The 24,203-nt window shown below is 51.6% G+C and overlaps 1 long non-coding RNA gene across 3 annotated transcripts; it reads left to right on the forward strand.

Moving 5' to 3' along the window:
- Window positions 1-670: 670 nt before the first annotated feature.
- LOC138991470 (uncharacterized) lies at window positions 671-12,435 on the forward strand. 3 transcript variants are annotated; one of them, XR_011467416.1, is made up of 6 exons: window positions 671-867; window positions 1,512-4,948; window positions 5,818-5,879; window positions 7,304-7,521; window positions 7,709-7,774; window positions 11,490-12,435. It is a non-coding gene; the product is annotated as an uncharacterized lncRNA (long non-coding RNA). The 3 variants fall into 3 exon arrangements; XR_011467415.1 differs by having other exon boundaries at window positions 671-4,948; XR_011467417.1 differs by having other exon boundaries at window positions 671-4,948; window positions 7,439-7,521.
- The last annotated feature ends 11,768 nt before the right edge of the window (window positions 12,436-24,203 follow it).

Here is a 24,203-nt window from a genome sequence, read left to right on the forward strand (position 1 = left end):
AAACATGCCCCTGCGACCTCACTGACCCTTTTCATCGGCTCTGTAAACCCTTGGGTGGCTGTCATGGGTATTTTTGTCCACCCAGCACTTAACCCGGAGCCAGACACACACCAAGAGTCTCGGCATCTATTTGTTGAATTAACGAGAAGAAAGCCTCAAGGGAAAATTTATCCAAATGACAGCTACGGTCCCATTTGTGTGCGTAGCTGTGGGCTGTAGGGGTTGACAGAGCCGCTTCTGGGTGCTGGGCCCCTGAACCCACACTTAGCCCTGGGAAGCGGGCTCCGTGGATGGCAGGGCAACAGGCACATCCTTGCAGCTGGGCTCTTCACGTCTTACCCTGTCAGCTGCTCTGCGCTGCCTCTTGTCATCCACGTCCTGCAGAGCCGTGTGTAAATGGGAGCAGGCCAGCCTGAGGGCAGAGACCATGTGACCGTAGGGAGAACCTCCCTTGGGTTGGTGTCCTGAGCTGCCTTGGCCCTGGTCCTGAGTCACAGGGACCTGGAAAGTGACCCCTGGCATCTATAATTAGGCCTCGCCTGGCGTCAGGGGTGACGGATTTTCTGTCTTGGCTCATGTTGGCTCAGCACTCACCCCGTGGCAGGCACTGTGTTAAGCCCTTTGCACCCTCACTCTGACCCTTACTCTAAGCCCCTGGCAGATGCTCGAGTCTCTCCATTTTCCAGTGAGGAAGCTGTGGCCTGGCCCGGGAGGAGCCTTGTCTGAGATCACTCAGCTGGGAAGCAGCTGAAGCAGGATTTGAACCCAGACCCCTGTGGTTGTAGCCTGCAGAGGGTGACTAGCAGGCTCTGTCAATAAATGGTAGCTCATTTACAGATCAAAGCAAGGTTTCTGCTGAGCAGACAGGTAAGAGGCCTACCGAGGGCACTGACCGTTCTCCTGTGCTTTTCCGTCAGCCTGGAATGCCCCTCACTTAGATCTGCCTGTCTGGCTCCCTTCCCTTCCACTGGATGTCGGGGTAATTATCACCTCTGCCAGGAAGCCTTCCCTGACTGCATCCATCCCCCTTCTGCCTGGATTATTTTCATCTCTGAACTGATCTCCAGGTGAAATGGTCTCTGCTTGCTTATTTCTTGTTTCCAACTAGATGGAAACTTCATGAGGGCAGCCTGCATTTCTCTTCTTCCCAGTGATCCTGGGGAGCCGAATTGGCACATGGCAGGAGTTCTATGGCACCCCACTCCAGTACTCTTGCCTGGAAAATCTCACGGACAGAGGAGCCTGGTAGGCTGCAGTCCATGGGGCCGCTAAGTAGGACACGACTGAGGGACTTCACTTTCCCTTTTCACTTTCATGCACTGGAGAAGGAAATGGCAACCCACTCCAGTGTTCTTGCCTGGAGAATCCCAGGGACAGGGCAGCCTGGTGGGCTGCCGTCTATGGGGTCACACAGAGTCAGACACGACTGAGGTGACTCAGCAGCAGCAGGAGCAGGAGTTCTGTGGGCTTCGCTGGCGGCTTGGTGGTGAAGAATCTGTCTACTGGTGCAGGAGACGCAGGTTTGATCCCTGGGTCGGGAAGATCCCCTGGAGGAGGAAATGGCAGTGTTCTTGCCTGGGAAATCCCATGGACAGAGGAGCCTGGCAGCCTACAGTCCCTGGGGTTGCAAAAGAGTTGGACGCGACTGAGCGGCTAAACAACAACAGCAAAGGTATTCTATAAATAGTTGTTAAGCGAGTGATTGAGGATGAGGGATCCTCAGGTCTGAGAAGTCATCAGGATGGATGGATGGGCAGGTGAATGTTTGCGGGGAAAGAACCTCAGGCCATCTGCAGGCCCTGGAGAGAGGCTTCCTCTAGCTGTGGGGGAACAGGGAGCAGGATCCAGTCTTGGGAGACGGAGTCGGGCAGGCTCAGGGGTGCTGCAGGCAGCCAGGTCCAGGTCAGGGCCAGGGGACCTCTCCTTCCCCAGCTCAGCTGGGGACGTTGGACATCAGTGGCTCCTGATGCAGAGCCAGTTCCTGGGTTGGGGGCAGGGTCTCCTGCTGAGCTGCTGGGCTTGGTTGGCACTGGCTGAGCTGCTGGGCTTGGTTGGCACTGGCTGAGCTGCTGGGCTTGGTTGGCACTGGCTGAGCTGCTGGGCTTGGTTGGCACTGGCTGCAGGGACCCGTGTGGTGGAGCAGCAGCCAGGCAGGAGGTGGGTGGGACCTGGGAGTCAGGAGAGAAGGCTGTTTGCTGTGACTTGGCCAGGATGCCCCTTCTCCAGGCCTGGCTTCTCCATCAGCGGAGCTTGTTAAGGGCATCTTTGAGCAGCGAGGAGGTGGTCCTAGACAGACTCTAACCTTCTTCTTTAGCAAATGTGAGATGCTTAGTATGGTTCCAAGTGCTGTTCAAGCATGTTCATAACAACCGGTGATGGTCGGGGGGGGGGTCCTATCACTGACCCCATTTTATAGAAGAGGAAACTGAGGCACAAAGAGGGGAAGCCACTGTCTTAACGTCACACAGCTGGAGCTGGGGTTTGAACCCTTCTTCTGCCTCTGGAGTCTGTGCTTTTAGCCCTCCACTCTGCTGCTTGCTTTGAGCTAAAATATTCTGACTCCAAAACCAGAAGGCAGTGGTTAACAAACTCTTGAAAAAGAACTTCTATATAGCCACATTCTTACTCACAAACCCAATATCATAATACAGAAGACAGAACCTCCCTGGCCAAAGTGGGACTTGGGGTCCCAGAGACTCCTGTGCCCAGCCTCATCCCCCTGTCACCCACAGACCTCCTCCCAGGGGTTCCAGCTCCAAGTCCTGCTTCATATCCCAAAGACTTTCTATCTCCCTAAAACAGTCTAACATTCTCAACAATTTTTAAAAGTGAGAGACAATTTATGCACAGGAAGTACAGTGAAAGTTGCTCAGTTATGTCCAGTTCTTTGCAACCACGTGGACTATACAGTCCACGGGATTCTCCAGGCCAAAATATTGGAGTTAGGTGTTTCCCTTCTCCAGGGGATTTTCTCAACCCAGGGATTGAACCCAGGTCTCCCAGATTGCAGGCAGATTCTTTACCAACTAAGCCACAAGGGAAGCCCAAGAATACTGGAGTGGGTAGCCTATCCCTTCTCCAGCAGATCTTCCCAACCCAGGAATTGAACTGGGGTCTCCTGCATTGCAGGTGGATTCTTTACCAACTGAACTATCAGGGAAGCCCATGTGCAGTAAAATGCACAGATATTATATTGTCTCGGTATAACCACCATCTGAATCAAGTAAACACACAGATATTACATTATCCCCATATAACCACTCCCTGAATCAAGATAAGAAATAGTTCCAGTCCCTGACAGCTCCTACATGTCCCTTTCTAGTGTTTTAGATTATTCTAACCTTCTGAGACCCTTAAGTTTTCTGAAGAAGTCATTAAACCGGGAGATAGCGAAGTCTGGCCCACTGCCTGTTTTTTGTAAATAAAGTTTTATTGAAACACAGCACAACCATTTGTTTACTTATTGCCCATGGCTGCTTTTGTGCTACAAAGGTGGCAGGAAGTGAGTGGTTACAACAGAGGCTGTATGGTCCATAAAGTCAAAACTATTGGATTCTTTAGAGAGTTCTAAAGCAGAATTTTCTAGGAATATTCTAGGCCTGTGCTATCCAATAGGGTAGCCACAAGCCACATGTGGCTTTTGAGCCATTGAAATGAGGCTCATTTGATTGATAAACTATTTTTTTTAATGTAATGCCAATTAATTTACATTGAAATCGCCACTTGTAGCTCTAGAGCTAAGCAGTAAGACACAGGGAAACTAAAGATTCCAACATCCACACATCCTTGGGGAGATGAACATTTTCAGAAGCACAAATGTACCCCCAGTGTTGGGGGTTACCAGGAGTGACCCCACCGTTTCAGGCCAGCAGCTCTGGGGTTAATGGAGAAGCAACTTGGGACTTGCGGTATTTTCCCCAAAGATGTTGTTCATATTGATAGATTTTTGGATGATGCTCTAGGATTAAAAAAAAGAGAGAGAGAAGGGGGGAGAGAGTAAGGAAAAAAAAAAAAAATCAATGCTCGGCTGATTGTACTAGGAAGGGCAGTCGATTGGTGAAAAAGCTGCAGCCGCATATTGGGAAATAGATTTTTCTGCCCTCCAGACATTAGCTTGAAATTCTTTGAAATGAGGGACCACAATCTGTGTCAGAAATGAAAGATTAAGGAGGTTAATATGCTGGGCCTCCCCTCCTCCTTTTTAATTTCCACGTCCCGGGTGCCCTTGGCCTCCTGAGGAAGACACACGGGCTCCTAACACGCTTTCCACCCTTTCTCTCATTCCTCGGGGGCTCACGGAAGGACAGACGCCCCCGTCGCCTGCTCCTGGGGCTGCGTGCAGATGGGAAGGCGAGGTTGGCTGGCCTGTGTTCCTGGGGGTGGACTCGGGGTCTCCAGATTCGATGAGCCGGGAGCCGATGGCTGGGCCCTTGTCGGGATTCTAGCTCCTCCCAGTCCTCCAGGGTCCCTGGGCTCTTGGCAGCCCTACAGCAAGCCCTGGGGAGGCCCTGTGCTGAGGACAGGCCTCCCTCCAACCCCCCAATTTTATGCTACAGATGGGCGTGCATGATATGAAATTCAAATGTGTGAAAACTGAGCAATAAACTCGTGTGTTATACAAAGGTGAAGACTTTATTCCCTGAGAGCTAAACTGAATTATTAAATCCCTGAGCGGACCATGTTTAGGCAAAGTCACTGATGGCCCCTTTTCAGGATTTTATACGTGTCCACTTAGCTTTTGCTCCTCACAGTTCAGCACATAGCCAGCCCACTTTTAATCCAGTAAGCAGCTGATGGAGGTGAGAGATTTGTCACTTTAAAAAAAAATCTTTTTTAAAAAACATTTTTATTTTTTGGCCATGCCACACGGCATGGGAGATTCCTTGACCAGAAGTCGAACCCATGACCCTGCCTTGGAAACTCAGAGTCTTAACCATGGGACTGCCAGGTAAGTCCTGATTTGCCACTTTTGGCCTCTTCCATGGGGTTTCCTTCTGGGGTTTCCAAGAATGCCAGCTTTACAAGATTGTCCCTTCTCAGCCTTCAGACCAGCCCTTTCAGGTGCCTGTCCCCCATTCATTCTAAGACCCTTACAAAGTCAAGGGCAATGTCACAGTCAACCAATCATGCAGAAAGCTTTGCAGAGCACCAGCGAATAGAGAGAGAGAGAGGTTTCAGGGAACCCAGGGCCCCAACCGGCCAAGACAGCCACGTGGGGTGGGCAAAGAGGTACACGAGGAAGAAATTCAGCTCTTGGCGGGCACAGCCAGACACACGGGGGCCGTGCCACTTCCTCCGGTGGCCCAGGGAAAGGGCAGTTCTGTCTTGGGTTATAGATCCGGGAAGCACCAAGACCAGACTTGCTTTTCACTCTGTCCCCTGACCTGCAGCCGCTGCACCTGTCCGGGGTGACTTCTAGTTCAGCAAGTTCCTTGACTCCAGGGTGGCTGCAGCAGCCAGGGGGAGAGGAGGACCAGCCCAAGGATGCTGAAACAGGCTGGAACTGCCAACTGTCAGGCTGGTTCTGGGCAGCCACCGGGATGAAGAGTCCATGCAGGGGAACGTCCCCCCTTCAAGTGTACCCCAGGGCAGACTGAGAAATCAGAGAGACCGAGGCAGAGGACTCTTCCCCTCCACAGGCCAGGTCAAGCCCCCGGGGCTCTCGCTAGTAGCTCTGGCACCTTGTATGCAGCACCTACCGCTTGGCAGCATCTCTTGGTGTCTTTCCTGGGTGGCGTCCAGACCGGAAGCTCCGCCCAGGCAAGGCTGATGTCTGTTGTAACTCTCCACCTGGCTCTCTTGTTCATTGTCATGCAGCGACATGCAATAGATGTCAGGGGGATGAGCAGATGCATGGAGTCACCATGAGAGTGACAAAGGTAATGCCAGCAGTCATTTATTTAACGCTTACTGTGTACCAGGCTCTCGCCAGCAATCATTTATTTAATGCTTACTGTGTACCAGGCTCTCGCCAGCAATCATTTATTTAATGCTTACTGTGTACCAGGCTCTCGCCAGCAATCATTTATTTAATGCTTACTGTGTACCAGGCTCTCGCCAGCAATCATTTATTTAAGGCTTACTGTGTACCAGGCTCTCGCCAGCAATCATTTATTTAATGCTTACTGTGTACCAGGCTCTCGCCAGCAATCATTTATTTAATGCTTACTGTGTACCAGGCTCTCTCCAGTAATCATTTATTCAATGCTTACTGTGTACCAGGCTCTCACCCAGACACTTCCCTGGACTGACCCCTGCAGAAAGGAACCAGCACAGGGAAGGTGCTCAAAGCGTCCTGGTGCCTTAGGGGCTAAACTTCTCTGGGGACCCTGGAGGGACCCCAGGGCTGCCTCCAAACTTCCAGGCCTGCTGGGTTCCAAGTAGAGCCCTGTGTGGGGTCATCCCCAGCAAATGGGTTCAATTTCCCCTTGCTCTGCAGGGGTGAGAGCTGCTCCTGTAAGCACCTCTTGGAGAAGCCCGGGTCTCTGGGGTTACTTTGACCTGGGGTCCAGAGGCCCCAGAAGCTCTGTCTGTCCCTGGGTCTGCCCCATTTCAGCTTGGAGCCCTGGCCTTCTGTCATTCTGGCAGTGTGGATAAAATGGGACAGACAGATTCCCTGGACATGCAGGACTTGGAATTTTATATCAGATCTTGAACTGAAAGGTACATGAAAGATCATTCACTCATTCAGCTGTTCAGTTCTCTTTCTCAGATTCTAGGTAACCGACTGCCCATCTGAAACTTGAATCCTCTTTCAAATGTCTCTGTCAAGTTGGCTTTGCTTGTCTGCCTGCAGTGACAGGGAGCTCACCCCTTAAAGAGGCAGGCCTTTGCATCTCTGCACAGTTCTGATGGTTCCAAGTCTTTCCTTAGATTGCTTCCTGGGGACTTTCACTTTCATTTGGTGGCTCTGGGTGTAAGTAAGGAAGTCACTCCCTCTGTCTTATGGAAACAGGGTGGCTCCTGGGTTCCAGGTGTCAGGGACAGACAAGAGAATAAAACAGGCCCTTACTGGCAAGTAGCCCAGGATCTTTTAGAAGAAGCGAGACACACTTAGATCTCACATGGCATGTTATCATCACGCTATAAAACGAACTTGTAAATGCCAGGTTGCTTAACACATGGTTTGTTGTTGCTCAGTGGCTAAGTTGTGTATGACTCCTTGTGACCCCATGGACTGCAGCACACCAGGCTCCCTTGTCCTCCACTAATTCCTGGAGTTTGCTCAAATTCATGTCCATTGAATTGATGTTTCTGTCTCATCATCTCATCCTCTGCTGCCTGCTTCTCCTTTTGCTTTCAGTCTTTCCCATCAGAGTCTTTTCCAGTGAGTCAGCTCTTCGCACCAGGTGGCCAAAGTATTGGAGATTCAGCTTCAGCAACAGTCCTTCCAATGAATATTCAGGGTGGACTTCATTTAGGTTTTATCTCCTTGCAGTCCAAGGGACTCTCAAGAGAAGGAAGGAAGTGGAGGAACCATTCTTATTTGGGCAAACCAAGAAGGGCATCATGGAGGAAGAGGTATTTCCGTTGACTGGAGGGCAGAGAAACTCAGATGAACCCAGGTGGGGTGGGGTCTCCTCCCTGAGAGGAGGTGGTGGGCAGGCAGTTTGGCGAGCTCCAGCTCTGTATGGGGACTGTCAGGGTGATGCTTCAATACATTAACCAGTATCTCCCTTGCTCCCCACCCATCCTTCCTGTATTTCAGGCTGCCACAGGGCATTCTGTATTTTCTGCCTAAGTCGTGGATGTAACAGCAAAGAAAAATAAAAGAGTTAAGTTTGTGGCTTAAAAAATTTTTAAAAAATTATTTTTTAGCTGTTCTGGGTCTCTGTTGCTGCGTGGGCTTTTCTCTAGCTGTGGAGGAGGGGCTGCTCTCTGGTTGCGATGCACAGGCTTCTCACTGTGGCGGCTTCTGTTGTCGCAGAGCACAGGCTTGGTAGTTGTGGCCTGTAGGCTTAGTCGCTCCACGGCTTGTGGGATCATACCAGATAAGGGATCGAACCTGTGTCTCTTTCATTGGCAGGCAGATTCTTAACCACTGAGACACCAAGGAAGCCCAAGTCTGTGGCTTTTTGATTTCAAAAGTCTGTCTTAAGTTACTAGAACCTGGCTCTTGAGCTTCAATAGGCTAAGCCTTGAAGGACCCAGGGCACCAAATTCCCAAATGACAACATGGAAGAGTCTTCAGGCAAAAGTGGTTATTGTCGTCCCGGAAGACAGGGTAGGAACTGGGCTGGGGGCAGAGGGAAATGAGATGGTACCCCATGGAGGACAATGGGAACCTTGTCAAGTAAGCACAAGTCATGGGCCTGTAGTCAAACATGTTGTCTTTTGAGAGGATGCAAAGATTGACGAGGGTGAAAAAAGCAATGGTGGATATCTCACAAATACCTTGTTACACGAGTCTGGGAATTTGTTCCCACCTCGTCATAGCCTTGTTGCTAATCAGAATTTTCTCATGTCAGTCCAGGGCATATGGAAAGATCTTTCTCTCTTCCGCTGGATTTGCTAAGCTACCCCAAGGGGAGTTGGCCTGAGAACAAAGTCAATCAAAAGGAAAGTTGACTTGAGAGACAGACAGCAACTTACACAATGTTACATGTCAATGATGTCTCAATAAAACTGGAAAATAGAGAAAAAAGAAAAGAAAGAAGAGAGAGGAAGGTTCTTGTTGGCATTGTTGAAACCCTGGGTCCAACCATACCTGAAGGTGTAGTTTCAGAAAATTTTCAGATGTGTGTGAGAAAACAAATTATTCTCATTTGCTTGTTTCTTAAGTTACGATGAGTTGAGTTTCTGTCACTTGCAACCAGGAGTCCTGATAATACCATCTATCTGTAGGGATTTGAGTGGAGGGGGAGGGTGGCCCGGTATGGAGCCGGGCAGGACACTTTCTCATTCAAGTTTCCCCTCTGCTCTGTAAACTTGGGGAGGGCTCTTATTTTGTAATCAGGATGGCTGAAACTCAGAGAAGGCATGGCTCAAGACCAGGACTCATGGCACTGTCATGGCACAGCTGAGGTTTGAACACGCTTGGCTTTATAATTCAGATCCTCTCAATACCCAGATGTGACCCTCCTGTGGGCTGCCCCGCTGCTGATGGTGCAGAGAGAAGATGGGGAAAGGGGGTGTCTGGGGTATGCACGGAGTCTTGGAAGTGAGCCACTCTGCTGCTCGCATCTGGATGGGAGAGTGAAGCAGATGGCCCATCTGACTCCACCACATTGTGTAACTTTATGGCGTCGGCAGGTTCTCCTCCCCGCTGCGTTTATAGGGATGTCTTCAGGATTTCCTTTTTGATATATGAGAAAGGCTCATTGGCTGGGTGCTGCCCGCCCCCACCCCCAACCCCATCGGAGGGTAATCTGTGAGTAAATCACATCAAACCAGCAGCAAGTGTTTGCACGGGACCCGTGCCCTGTGCGTGCTTTGGGATAAATCTTCCGAGTAACGTGCTTACATGGATGACCCTGGGGACCAAGTAGCATGAAAAGGTCAAGTGCAAGGGGCAAAAGGGAACTTGTCCTTTGTTCCTGCTCTGAACCAGAAGACAGAGTAGGAAGAAGATGGGAGGAGGGTATGTATATTCGTTTCCCAAGGATGCTGTAGCTGAGTACCCCAAATTGGAGAATGTCAAACAACAGAAATTTATTCTCTTATAATTCTGGAGGCTAGAAGTTTGACCTCAAGGTGCCCACGGGGCTGTGCTCCCTCTGAAAGCTCTAGGGGGAGAATCCTTCCTTATTTCTTCTGGCTTCTGGGGGTTGCTGGCACCCTTCTTTCTTGGCTCATAGATCCATCACTCCAATCTCTGCTTCCTTTGTCACCAGGCATTCCCTCGGTGTGTCTCTGCCTCTGTATCCAAAAAACAACCCCCTGTCTCTTCTCAGGACACTAATCACCAAATAAGAGCCTTGTCTTAACTTGGTTACACCTGCAAAGACTCTATTTCCAAGTACAGCTGCATTCTGAGGTTCTGGGTGGACCTGAATTTTGAGGAGGGGGCACTAGTCAATCCAGTCCAGAGGGTGACAGGGCAGTTCTTGTACAAGGAAGGGGCTTGTCTGGAGGTGGGAGGGGCTTCAGAATGTGCACATGCCCCTTTAAGGGATTTCCTGAAGATAAATCTCATAGCAGCTTCTGTTCATCTGGACAAATAGTTATATAGGCTGAATGAAAGCTCTCTCCATAACCCAGCAACTTCACCCCTAGGAACATCCCCACTCGGGATGAGTCCTGCGGTCATCGGAAGACAAGCACAGAATGTTCACAATGGAATTATTTATCTCGGCTGAAAACTGAAAATGACCAAATGCCTGCTTCAGTAGACTGCAAAAACAGCTTCAGTTCTTGGCAGCCCCTTTCATTAAGAGGCAGAGTCTGTTTCTTCTCCCTCTTTGGGGCTGGTCTTCTTATATGCTGTGGCCAGTAGTGTGTGGCAGAATGTGTGTTTCTTTCAAGCCCAAATTTCCAGGGGCCTTACACATTTCTCCTTGTTCTGTGGTCACCGCGTGAAAAGTCCAGTCTAGTGGTTTGGAGGATGAGAGATGGGTGGAGCAGAGATATTCTTTCCCAGCTGACATCATCCTAGACCTGCCAGCCCTGGCTGCAGATGGCAGACACGTGAGTGAACATGTGAGCGAACCCAGCTGAGATCAGCCCAGCCCAGCCCAGAAGAACAACCCAGCAGATTCCAGTCCAAATCAACCAACAGAAGCGTTTGCTAGTCAGGTGGCTGTTGTTTTAAGACACTAAGCTTTGGGATGCTTTGTTACACAGCAATAGCTAATTGATACATTGACCTGTGGTGTTGGAGAGGACTCTCCAGAGTCCCTTGGACTGCAAGGAGATCCAACCCGTACATTCTGAAGGAGATCAGCCCTGGGTGTTCTTTGGAAGGACTGATGCTAAAGCTGAAACTCCAGTACTTTGGCCACCTCATGCGAAGAGCTGACTCATTGGAAAAGACCCTGATGCTGGGAGGGATTGGGGGCAGGAGGAGAAGGGGTCGACAGAGGATGAGATGGCTGGATGGCATCACCGACTTGATGGACATGGGTTTGGGTGAACTCCGGGAGTTGGTGATGGACAGGGAGGCCTGGTGTGCTGCAATTCATGGGGTCGCAAAGAGTCAGACACGACTGAGCAACTGAACTGAACGCAGGATGTAGAGAGACCTCAGATACCATGCAGAGCAAAAGCAGCTCAGCCAAGAAGAATGCATGCTATATGATTCCATCAATACATAAAGTACAGAAATAGGTAAAAGTAATCTATGATGAGATAAGTCAGGAAAGTGCTCGCCCTCGGGGGACAGTGACTAGCAGGGGGTGTGAGGGGGCCTTCTGGGGCTGGTCACCTGGGAATGCCCACCAGGGGAAACTTTGTTGAGCTGTGTGCCTGCAATGTGTGCATTGCTATGTAGGTTATACCTTGGTAGAGATGAAAAAAAATGCCAATTCTCTTGTTTCTTTTCTCATTGCCAGTGAGCCAATGGGATTGCATCTTATGTAGAGGACAAGTATGCAAGGGGAAAATCACGCATAGTTTCGATGCCCTTGAAAGTTCCTTGGGAAATCATCATGTTGGAGCCCATTGCCATCTCTCAATAAATCCGGCACGGCTAGTTTTTCCTCCTGTGTGAAGACAGATCACACGTTTTTCTCGTTCAGACTCCACATAAAGAAGTTTGTGAGGGTCACAGAGAGCTAGAGTCATTGGTGCTCACACCCAGAGGGACATGTGATACTGCAGGTGAGATCACAGCTTACGGAAGACACACCTCAAAGCCAGGGGTGCGGGGAATCCCTCATCCTATAAACCTCCCCTGCCTTGGGAGGAAGGGCGGCCACTGTGTTTCGGTATGTTGACCCTAACCAAGCTGAACTAAAATCAGTTAAATGTACGTAGGATGCAAGGCCAAGCACATGAAGGACTTAACTCTTGGTTAACCGATTCTTCATTTATACTCCCAACACCCGCTGCACCATCCAGAGCATCAGGGTTGTGTCAAAAAAATCTGAATGGTGGTCCTAATGTGATTCCAGGCAGGTCATCTTATTTTTCTGGGTTTTGGGTTGTCATCTGTAACATCATCTGTAGGGGAGGGGCATGGACTTGAATAAAATGGATGCCCTTTGAGGGTCTGGGGTTCTAGGCTGCCTTTGAGAGAGAAAACCATCCATGATCCAGGTCGAAAGGGCTGCCGTAGACTTTCAGGGTGGTTCTGGGCCAGTGCTCCCTTCGCTGCCCGTCTCCCTATCTGTGCAGTGGGGGGCTGGGTCCTGTGGATTTTTGTGTGTGTGTGTGTGGCTGCAGTGGGTGGCTCGGTCCTGTGGGTGCTGTTTTTGTGGCAGTGGACAGGAGTGGGGGCCAGGGCTCAGAAAACGATGGCTGATGGCCAGGTCTAGGGGAGGGATTGGTTGGAATGAAGACAGTGGCCGTGCTTCTGCAAGGTGGAAGCCCAGGTGCAGGCAGCGTGCTAACAGGCTTCAGGGTGGGGGTGGGAGGGGGCAGCTTCTCCAGCAGGTCGGCTTTCTCCTCGGCCCCAACATTCCTTTCTGACCCCACTTTTGTTGTTGTTCAGTCGCTCAGTCGTGTCCGACTCTTTGCCATCCCATGGACCGCAGCACGCCAGGCCTCCCTGTCCATCACCAACTCCCGGAGTTTACTCAGATTCATGTCCATTGAGTCAGTGATGCCATCCAGCCATCTCATCCTCTGTTATCCCCTTCTCCTCCCACCTTCAATCTTTCCCAGCATCAGGGTCTTTTACAATGAGTCAGTTCTTTGCATCAAGTGGCCAAAGTATTGGAGTTTCAGCTTCAGCATCAGTCCTCCCAGTGAATCTTCAGGACTGATTTCCTTTAGGTTTGACTGGTTTGATCTCCTGGCTGTCCAAGGGACTCTCATAGTAGCCCAAACATGGCTGGAGATGGAGTACTGGTCCCAACTACCGCTGGTGAACTCAAGCGGGGCTCCCAAGCCTGGCTGCTCACCCCAAGTGCCTGGGAGACCCTCGAGGAGAACTGCCAAGTCCTGGGCCCCATCTCTGGCAATTCAGTTGCAAGGCTGTAGTCTGGGGACCGGGAAATGGTATTTAAGCAGTTGTGGCCTCTGGGACTGAGCAGACGTGGGAGCCCAGGTGGTGGACACGTGTCCCCGAGGGGCCTCCCCAGGGGCTCCTGCTGCTGTCACAGCTACACACGTCCTTCAGCAAACACACATGGCCCATGATTGATTCTCTGCCGTTTCCCTCACAGCCCAGCGGGTCTGACTGAATGGCTGACGTGCTGCCCAAACACCCCACTGGAACCGCTTCCCTGCCCTCTGCCCCGGAAGTCGTTTGTTTGTTTTTAGACACAGCCTTTATGTCCAGCTGAAAGGCCCCCGGGGGCCTCCCCAGAGCCGCCCATCCAAGCTGGAGGCAGGCTAAAGGTTGTCCTGGGGCTGGGGGTGCTGCCTGGGGACTGTGACCCCCAGGCAGGGCTGCTCACACTCACACGTGGGCACTCTGGAGCCCAGGGGTCCACCCCATGCTCCTGCATCAAGGCAGCCCTGGACTTGTCCGAGTGAAGGTCCTTCCATCCACCCTCCACTGTGAACAACTCGTGGGCAGCCGTCTCACCCTTTCTCCTCCCTTCCTTCCTCTAACCACCGTGTATTAAGAACCTACCACAAGCCAGGTGCTTGCAATGCCACTGTCTTTGTTCTCTATGGGCATCCTTTTGTTGTTAAAAGACCAGACTCTGAAATTCAGCAGACTTGGGGTTGAATCCCAGTCCCACTCCTGCCCTAGCGCCTCAGCTTCCTTATCTACTAAATGGGAATGATAAAACCAGCCTCCAGAGGTGGCTGGGAGAGGTCTCAACATCCTGGATGAGAGAGAAATAGCTGGCCCTGGCCTGGCATGCAGCAGGTGCTTAGAACCTCTTCCTCTCTTCCCTGATCCATCTCCGTCTCTCCTGGTCTCTGTCACTCAGGCTTCTCCGCACCTGGACCTGTGCTGTAGAGAAGGGAGCACAGGGTCAGGAGTCCAGAACCCTGGGTCCTCATTCTCATTGTGCTGTGCCCTGCTGTGTGACCTTGGGTGAATATCTGTCCCTCTCTAATCTGACCAGATCATCTCAAAGGCCCATTCTTGAGCTGCGGGTCCAGGTTGTGAGTTCTTGGGAAAACTGGACTCAGTTCTACTTTCTATCTTGTCTAATATATAGAAGGTATTCCAGAAAGGATCGTGGAAATGAGGTGAGTGGATTGTTAGTCAGCTATGTCTGCATCCCAAACTGCAGATCTGGTTGGAGGGCTCTGGCTATCCGAGTGGAGCTCATTCTCCTGGGAGAGCTGGGCCAGGGTCAGGGGTGGAAGGGGAGAGATTGTTGCACTTCTTATTTTCATGGAAACACTTTGGCCTCAGAATCTGTCACCAGTGAGGCAAAAATGGAGATAGGGTGGGACTGGGGGGCCAGTTCTGCTTCAGAGACCTCCCCTGACAACCTTCTGGTGCATTGGAGAGGTAACCAGCCCTGCCCTTCCCTTCCCACCCATGGGACTCAAACCACTGCTTTACTGCCTTCCTTCCTTCTCAGGAAATAGAGTCCTGCAATTCACCTGTTACTTCATCCACTCATCCATCCATCCATCCACCCACCTATTCACCATCCACCCATCCATCCATCCACGCCATCCACTCACCCACCTGCCCACCCATCCATCTGTCCATTCATTTATCTATCCACCCATCCGCTCATCCATCCATTCATCCATCCATCCATCCATTTATCCATTCATCCATCCATCTACCCATCTGTCCATCCATCCATCCATCTGTCCATCCATCCATCCATCCATCCATCCATCCATCCACCCACCCACCCATCCACTCATCCACCCACCCATCCATCTGTCCATCCATCTATCGATCCATCCATTTACCCATCCACCCATCCACTCATCCATCCATCTACCCATTCACCCATCCACCCATCCCCCCTCCATCCATCCATCCATCTGTCCATCCATCCATCCATCCATCTATCCACTTGTCCACCCATCCACCCATCTACTTATCTACCCACCCACCCATCATGTATCCACCCACCCATCTATTCGTCCATTTGCCCATCCATTTATTCATCCATTCATATATCCACCCATCCAACCGCACCCCATCTACCTCACAGCACTGACAGAGCTGGGCCAGGCCGGTGCCAGGTTCTGGGAATTGAACAGGGAACAAAACAGTTGTGCTTTTGCCCTTGAGAGCCTGGTGGGGGTGACAGTATGTCCGCAGATACGATAATTCAGGGCGCTGGGGGCTGTGTTGGGGATGCACAGGGCATGTGGGAGCCCACAGGAGGCCCCTAAATGTCAGGACAGGCTGCCTGGAGGAGGGGGTGTCTAGGGAAACACCTGCGGGAGTGAAGTGGGGGAGGGTGGAAGGGCGGAAGGGAATGGATATGCAAAGCTCTGAGAGTGGACAGAAACCAGCTTAGAAGTGAGTGGAGATGGGAAATCAGTAATAACAACGATAATCCCTTTTCCCGCACGCATCATCTCTCCAAGCCCTCCCAGACATCCACCCCATTTTACAGACAAGGCACCAGAGGCCCAGAGGGGAAGAGACCTGTGGAGGGACCCAGGCCTCAGCTGCGTGAGCCCAGCCCCTCACCAGGCTGACCAGTGCAGCCCTAGTGGGGGCAGAGGAGGCCCGAGGCCCCGGACAGGCTTCCTCCTAGACCTCCCCCGGGCTAGGCTGGAGGCCCCGGGGAGGCCCCGCGGAGGCCCCGCGGGTGGGGGCAGGGCGTGGGAAGGCTGCAAACTGGTTTGGGGCGGTAGGGCTTTCCTGTCGCTGCCGGTGGCCCCCGCCTTTGTCCTCATGTGTCACTGAGGAATGCAGCTACAGTCTGGATAAAGGCAGCTTTGTTTGGAGGCCTCAGAGGGGGCAGGGGGAGGAGGGTGGGAGGGAGGAGCATGGCCAGGAAAGGGTTACTGTCCCTCCCTTCTGGCTGGCCCTGGCCTCAGCCCTGGGCAGGAAGCACCTATGCCCTGTGGACACCCACATCCTCTGCTGTGCCCTGAATGCACTTCCTGACCTCGGGCGAGTAGCTTCCCTTTCTCTGAGCCTCAGTTTCCACATCTGGATAATGGGAATCATCACCCACCAACCTTTACAGATGGTTTTGAGGCTCCATCTAGATGAGTCACATGGCTGACGGCATCTGCAAGCCCGTTGATGAAGGAGAAAAGGGCAGCCCAGAGAGGCAGAGTGACTTGCCCAAGGTCACACAGCTTAACCTTGAAGTGGGGAAGAAATCAGGTGCTCGCGAACGGCTGGCCAGGCAGGGAGATAGGCACCCGTTTGTCTCCATCTACAAGGGCCTGGGTCGAGGCAGGCCCTTTGCCTTGGTGAGGAAGAGTGACCGGTCACTTGTATGGGTGCACTGGCTTCTAGACGCCTTCTGAGGCTGGTGGGTGCTGCGTCTGCCCTGGGTCCCCTCTCCCCTGCCAGTGTCTGCACAAGGTGGGCAGCAAAGCCCAGTGGTTCAGCTGCAGCCTCTGTCTGACCTCGGAATGGTCCCAACCCCTCTGCACGTTTCAGTTTGCCCCCTCTGTGAAATGGGTCTAATATGAGCACGCACATCCAAAGATTGGGTTGGGGTGGGGGGCAGAGTTCAAGGAGGTAACACACACAGCTCTGGCTAAGAACCTGGCATCGGCCAGCGGGATGAGAGGAACAACAGGTACCTGATGACTGGCCGCACTGAGGACTCTCTCCAGGTCCTGGCCGAGGGTGATCTGGGACCAGCCCAGGGCGCCTCCTGGCCCTTCCTGCCCAGGAAGGAAGGATGGGAGCCCTGGAGGGGCTGTGGTCGTGCGGTGGGATGGCTGAGAAGCCAGCAGCCTGAACCACTCAGCTCTACCCTCTTGGGAGGAGGTGTCCTGCAGGGCTGGAGCTCAGGGATGCCACCCTCCACCCCTCCCTGCGGTGACGGATGGGGACAGACAGATGGGACAGGGCTGGGCACGCTTAGTCATGGCCCAGATATAACCTTGGCCCCAGGAGGCAGTATCTCTGTCTAGCTTCCTCCCAAGCAGCTGTGGCCAATCCCAGTGAATCTGAGGCTTCGCTTTGCTCAGTGAGGGGTTCTGAGTTCACCCTCTTTGGACGTGAGAGGAAATAGAAACCCAGAGATGGGCAGTGACTTACCCAAAGCTACACAGCTAACAAGGGGCAGAATCATTTACTCACCATTTTGGCAAATATTGTTGGGCAGGTTAAGTCTTTCAGGAAGGGCATTTCCAGAGGAAGGCTTGACTGGTTCTAAGGTACCTGGGAGGAGTTCTATGATGGTTAAGGGAGTGGGTGCTGGAGCTGATGTATGGGGTCAAATCCTGGCTGTGCCGCTTGCTGTGTGACCTGGAGCACGTGGAGGAGCTGCTCTGTGCCTGCGTTTCCTCACCTGTAAGTTGAAGATACCATGGTGCTTATATCCTGAGATGACAACGAGGTAATCCATGTAGGGGGCTTAAATAATCCACAAGACCTGGTACACAGTAGATGCTCAATAAAACATGCACTGTTGAGAGGGTGTGGGGAGTAAAAGACACGTGGAGCTTGGCACCTACCAGCCGGTGGTTGGCGGGGAGTGTCTACAGCCCAGAGTGGGAGGTGGTGGGCCTGGTTTGGGAGCCTGGGGAGCCAGGGAAGGGTCTGGGGGGGTTGACTTGCCCCTGGGAGGTGAGTATGTGGGGATGGGTGCAGTCAGGTGGAAACCATCCAGGGGTGTGATACTGGGGGACTAGATCCAAGCAGAGGCAGCGGCGAGGAAAGGAGAGGGCAGCACGGAAGGGCTCCGTTCTGGTCTAGATGTGGCCAGAGAAGAGGGGGCGTTGTCTGGAATGATACGGTCCCGATGAAGATGAGGAGCCAAATCAAATGAGGAAGGGGGAGATGGGGGCCTTGCCTGGTGCAGCGAGCCTTGTAGGTACAAGAGAAACCTGGGAGAGATTGTCATGCTCAGGGCCAGCTAAGTAATTTGCAGGGCCCAGTGGAAAATAAAAATGTAGGGCTTGGAATTCCCTGGTGATCCAGTGGCTAAGAATCTGACTTTCAATGCAGGGGGCACAAGTTCTATCCCTAGTCGGGAAACTAAGATTCCATATGCCACGGAGCAACGAAGCCCTCATGCAGCAGCAAAGAGAGAAAACCCATGTGCCGATGTAGCCAGAGAAATAAATAAATATTTTTCAAAAAAAGGCAGGGCTCCTTGTTCAAACAGCAGGAATTGTCCCCATCAAATCAGATCAGATCAGATCAGTCGCTCAGTCGTGTCCAGCTCTCTGCGACCCCATGAATTGCAGCACGCCAGGCCTCCCTATCCATCACCAACTCCTGGAGTTCACTCAGACTCACGTCCATCGAGTCAGTGATGCCATCCAGCCATCTCATCCTCTGTCGTCCCCTTCTCCTCCTGCCCCCAATCTCTCCCAGCATCAGAGTCTTTTCCAATGAGTCAACTCTTCGCATGAGGTGCCCAAAGTACTGGAGTTTCAGCTTCAGCATCAGTCCTTCCAAAGAAATCCCAGGGCTGATCTCCTTCAGAATGGACTGGTTGGATGTCCTTGCAGTCCAAGGGACTCTCAAGAGTCTTCTCCAACACCACAGTTCAAAAGCATCAATTCTTCGGCGCTCAGCCATCTTCACAGTCCAACTCTCACATCCATACATGACCACAGGAAAAACCATAGCCTTGACTAGACGGACCTTTGTTGGCAAAGTAATGTCTCTGCTTTTGAATATGCTATCTAGGTTGGTCATAACTTTCCTTCCAAGGAGTAAGTGTCTTTTAATTTCATGGCTGCAGTCACCATCTGCAGTGATTTTGGAGCCCAAAAAAATAAAGTCTGACACTGTTTCCACTGTTTCCCCATCTATTTCCCATGAAGTGGTGGGACCAGATGCCATGAACTTCGTTTTCTGAATGTTGAGCTTTAAGCCAACTTTTTAGAGGTACTAAAATAGAAAACCTTCCTTTTCTTTTGCTCATGCCTACCCTCTACTGTCTCATTGGACTTCACTTTCAAAACACAGGTTCTAAGATAAAACTGTAATTAATTCCGAGACAATGTGAGCAAAATGTGACAGCCGGTGTGGAGCCCTTCTGACCACAGAGACGGCACATGCCTAAAGCAGATCCTGATCACGCCCATTTCACAGATGAGAAAAAGTGAGGCTCCAGGGAGTGAGATGGCAGGGACTAGAGCCCTGGTATGCTCACTCCAGAGCACTCTCTATTTTTCCCCACCTATGTCCACTCAGCTGGTTTTTAGCTGCCAAACTCCAAAACGTGTTTGAGGCCGTGCTCCCCACGGGGGCTGTTAACACGGACGCAGACCTGACCTGGGAGCTCTGTGACCTTGGACAGGATACGTAGGAACTCTCTGTGCCCACGTCTATTGGCAGAGACAGGCGTAGAGCCCAGAACTCCTGCCCGCTACCCTCAACCAGCAAGGCCTGTATCCCCCTCCGTGTCTGAGGCTTGACGCTGCCATAAAAAATTAAACCGCAGTCCCCCAATGTTCTTGCCGGCTTCTCGGGTCTTATTTTTTTTGGCCGCTAAGGAGACTAATAGATGGCTTGCCACTTGACGTAATCATTAAGGGCTCCGCTGAGCTGTGGGCAGCATTTCCTCCCCTCCTTGGCCGGGCCTGGGGCGTCCAGCCTCTGAGGGTGACAGTGATGGATGGTGTCATCACGGGGCTTGCCCAGGGGGGGGAGTGAGGGCAGGGGGCGGGCACGGCTCTCTCTCCTGCAGGCTCCTGAGCTATTCATTATGGGAAGGAGGAGCTGATGTGTGGGGATGATGGCTGGTTACCAGAAGGGGCATGAGCAGGACTTCCAAGGGGACCATGGTCCAAGGTGGATGTAAAGACTAGTGTTTGGGTGCAAGAAATCAATCTCCCCCCAATAAGCAGATGGGAGGGGGAAGAAAAGGTCATCACAGTAGTAGGTGATCCAAAAATACACCTTAAAACAAAAAATTTTCAAGTTACAAAATTTGTAGAAATTTAAAAATTTAAATGATTAAAAAAATATGATAAATTGGTTGCAAAAATATTCTCACTTCTCTGGTCCTCCCTGTATCTATCCCCTTGGCAATGAGCTTTGTAGTTCTTTCCATCAAGAGACAGAGTCTATGTCTCACCCTCTGAATCAGACTCGGTCATGTGACTTGTTTGGGCCAATAGGATGTGGCAGGCATGATGCAGAGCCCACTCTGAGCCCAGGCCTCAGGAGGCCTTGCAACTTCTGCTTGGTCTCTCGAAACCCTGCTGGCACGCTGTGAACAAGCCTGGGCTGCCTCCTGGAGGATGAGGGACCATGTGGAGTAGAACCAAGCTCCAGACATATGAGAGTGACCAGTTAAAGCTAATAGAGCCAACCAATGGTGCGGAAGTGGGCCTGGCAGAGCTGCCTAGCTGACCTCTAGGTACAAGAGCAGTAGGGATGCTTACTGTTTTGAGCCGTGGAGTTTTGTGGTGGTTTGTTACACAGCAGTAGCTAACTGACACACATCGTGATGCCCAACACTGGTAATGGGTAAGCAGTGGGCAATGGTGGGGCAAAGAGGCTTTATCATGCAACTGTCAGGGGAGCAGTTAGCTAATCTACCCATTAAAGTAACTAAATGTGAACAGGCTTTATAAGTGCAAGGTGATGTTATAATCTTGTGGGCTTGTTATAATCCAGTTTCCTAGTCTGGAAAATGGGGGTGTTAGTCAGTCAGTCGTGTCCAATTCTTTGTGACCTCATGGACTGTAGTCTACCAGGCCTCTCTGTCCATAGGAGTTTCCAGGCAAGAATACTGGAGTGTGTTTCCATTTCCCTCTCCAGGGCATCTTCCTGACCCAGGGGTTGAACCTGGGTTTCCTGCATTGCAGGCAGATTCTTTACCATCTGAGCCACTAGGGAAGCTTGAAAATGGGGAGAAAGGGGGTAAGAGTACCCATCTCACAGGTTATTATGGAGACTCGATGACTGGTCAGATGCAAAACATACCACTTGCTACCTAAAAAATGACCCAAAAGATTGGTCGCCTTCTCTGTTAGCATATCCTGGGGACAACACTCAGGAAAGCTTATCTGTGGTCTCAGCTCTGAGGATGCGTTATCTCTGGAAATCCTAAAGCCTTTCTTTCTTGTAGACAAAGATTTATCAACAAGTAGCCCATTGTTTATACTGAACAGGTAGAAACAAATTAAAAGATGAACACAAAGGAAACCGTGGCTGCGTATTTGCTGCTTATTTACTATTTCTCACCGTTGAGTAATTTTGACTAGGGCTGCCTGAATGCATTATGATGTGGCTGCATGCTGAAATGTTGTTCAGCGGTGGAAATCAGCTTTCACAGAGAGTGTATTGACACGATAACCTCCAGGTTGTTAAATGAAAACAGGACCCAGTGACGGAACAGAACTATCACATGATCCCGATTGTTGTACAGCTTCACTTTATATCTCTATAAATCTGTGCAGAGAAAACATATCTGGAAGGAAGCAGACCAAAGTGTTGTCCAGATTTGTCCCTGAGAGTGAAGCTGTGTCTCTCTTTTGTCTTCTTCACATTAACACATTTATTTTGAGTTTCTTCAGTGCCCTGGTGGCTCAGATGGTGATAGCATCTGCCTACAACTCTGGAGACCAGGTTTGACCCGTGGGTCGGGAAGATCCCCTGGAGAAGGCAATGGCACCCCACTCCAGTACTCTTGCCTTGAAAATCCCATGGATGGAGGAGCCCCCTTTTTTTTTCAATTCCTCACTGCCTTTTCTAGACCTGGAGGAACCTTGAGACATTATCTAGCTCTACATCCTCAGATGATTTTTTAGAGTTTTCCTTTAAATAATCTTTTATCTCTGAGAAACAAAGAACTATTCATTGTGGGAAAATGAAAAAGTGATCAAAGTACGAAGGAAGAGAAACCACTACCCCCATATTTCTACCATCAGGATAATCAACATTGGCATTTGGGTGTATTTTGCACTCCATATTTCTCTTTACATGGTTGGCCTTGTCCTGAATGTACAGTCTGGTACTGTGCTAGTTTTACGTCATATCGATTAAAGTCCGTGTGGTTCTTAACTTGCCACTGGGATATTCCAAGTGTGGGGATCTCTAATGGATGTGACCCATCCCAGAGGTTTGAGAAGTCCCACGGTTTTGTAGGGAAGGATGGCAAAGGAGGGACTGGGCACCTGAGGCCCCAGACCGACCCCACTCTGAGCCCAAACAATTGTCTCTGACTGCTTTTGATGTTGTGGGGCCCCCTAGAATTTTGATCAAAAGGGAGATTTCCTTGACTTCAAAAAGGCCAGGCCTGTCATCTAGAGAGGAGGTGTGACTTGCTCAAAGTCTTTCAGCAAATCAGGAGCAGCCCTGAGGCTGGGACCCAGGCTGCCTGCTTCACACGTTCTTTGGACAATCATTAGTGGGCACCAGCTGTATGCCAGCAACTGGGCTGGGTCCTGCAGGATCAGGGCTGAACCAGACTCGGTCTCTGCTCTCCTGAAGCTTCTGTTCCACAAGGGCGGCTGCAAAACCCCGGTTATCAGACGAAGGCCTGAGCAGTTGGAGTTTGTGACTGGAGGGAGGGGAGCTGAAGACAGAGTCAGGTAGAGAAGAGAGAGTGCGGGGGGGAGATGGTCTCGCTGGGAGGTGACCCCTGAGCTGGGGCAGAGGGATGGAAGCAGTGAGAAAGTTGGAGGGGGCGGCAAGGGTGAAGGCCTGGAGGCTGGCTTGGCTGGGTAAGGGCAAGGGCTGGAGGAGACAGGGTCAGATTGCTGGGCATGGCCAGGACACGCAGGCTGCCATCAGAGGTGAGCAAAGGGTTTCAGTAGGGGAGGGACGTGACCAGATCCACGTTCTGAAAGGTCCTTGGCTGCCGTGGGGCTGTGACTGGCAGTCTGCCAGCCTCCTGATGCAAGGACTCTCCCCCGCGCCCTCCCTTCTGGCATCCTTGGGGTGGGGGGCGTGACCCCCTAGGTGGGTCCATCAGCTGGGCCACAGGCCAAGGGCCCTGAGCACTTGTTGGGGTGGGGGACCGCCTGCCCCCACTGCAGGGAGTTGGGAACAGCAAATCCCTTCCCTGGCCAAACCAACGCCCTGCCCGCCTGCGAGGCCCTGTGTCACCCCCGCTTCTGGGCATCACCCAGAGCCGGGCTGGCGTATCCTGCTTTGCTTGGCCTCCCAGCGACCCTGTGACCTCAGCGCCAAGCAGGAGGCCTGAGGACCACTGCTCACTGGGCACTCCGGTGAGGCCAGAGCCTGGTCCGTGAGCCTTCTTCTCACCAACTCACATGTGCCCCCCATGCTCAGACTCAGCAGACCCTCGGGGCTGCGAGGTCACTCACCCAGGACCTCACACAGCCCAGCAGCTGGTCGTCACAACAGGTCTCTACAGACCCCACATGCCCTACCTGAGGCTCTGCTTCTCAGTCCCCAGGGAATATTACTATTGGTCAGAGGAAGGGAGATGGGGAAGGGTGTTTCCACCAGTGGGGATGGCATATGCGAAGTCCTAGGCAGGAGAGGACATAAATGCGTGGGTTTTTACATTTGTGTTGTTTATTTGGCTGTGTTGAGTCTCAGTTGCGTCATGTGGGGTGTTTCGTTGCGGACTCGGTGAACAGACTTAGTTGCTCCGTGGCATGTAGGATCTTAGTTCCACCACCAGGGTTGATCCAGGTCCCCTGCATTGCAAGGTGGATTCTTAACCACCGAACCATCAGGCAAGATCTAACGTGTGGTTTTTATTGTAATTTCTTGATTGAGATATAACTCACAAACCACGCAGTTCACCCATTTGAAGCATACAATTCAACAGCTTTTGGTATGTTCATTTCCCTCTTGGTTCAGATAGTAAAGAGTCCGCTCGCAAGGAGACCTGCGTTCAGTCTCTGGGTCAGGAAGATCCCCTGGAGAAAGGAGTAGCAACCCACTCCAGTATTCTCACCTGGAGAATTCCATGGACAGGGGAGTCTGGCGGGCTACAGTCCGTGGGGTCGCATAGAGTCAGACAGGACTGAGTGAGTAATACTTGGTGTGCTCAAGAATGATGCAGTCATTGGCCCAGTGAACTTCAGAACATTTTCATCACCTCAAGAAGAAACTGTACCCCTAGCTCTCCCTACTCCGTTCATTC

Source organism: Bos mutus, chromosome 17, assembly GCF_027580195.1.
Source record: "Bos mutus isolate GX-2022 chromosome 17, NWIPB_WYAK_1.1, whole genome shotgun sequence".
Taxonomy (NCBI): Eukaryota; Metazoa; Chordata; class Mammalia; order Artiodactyla; family Bovidae; genus Bos; species Bos mutus.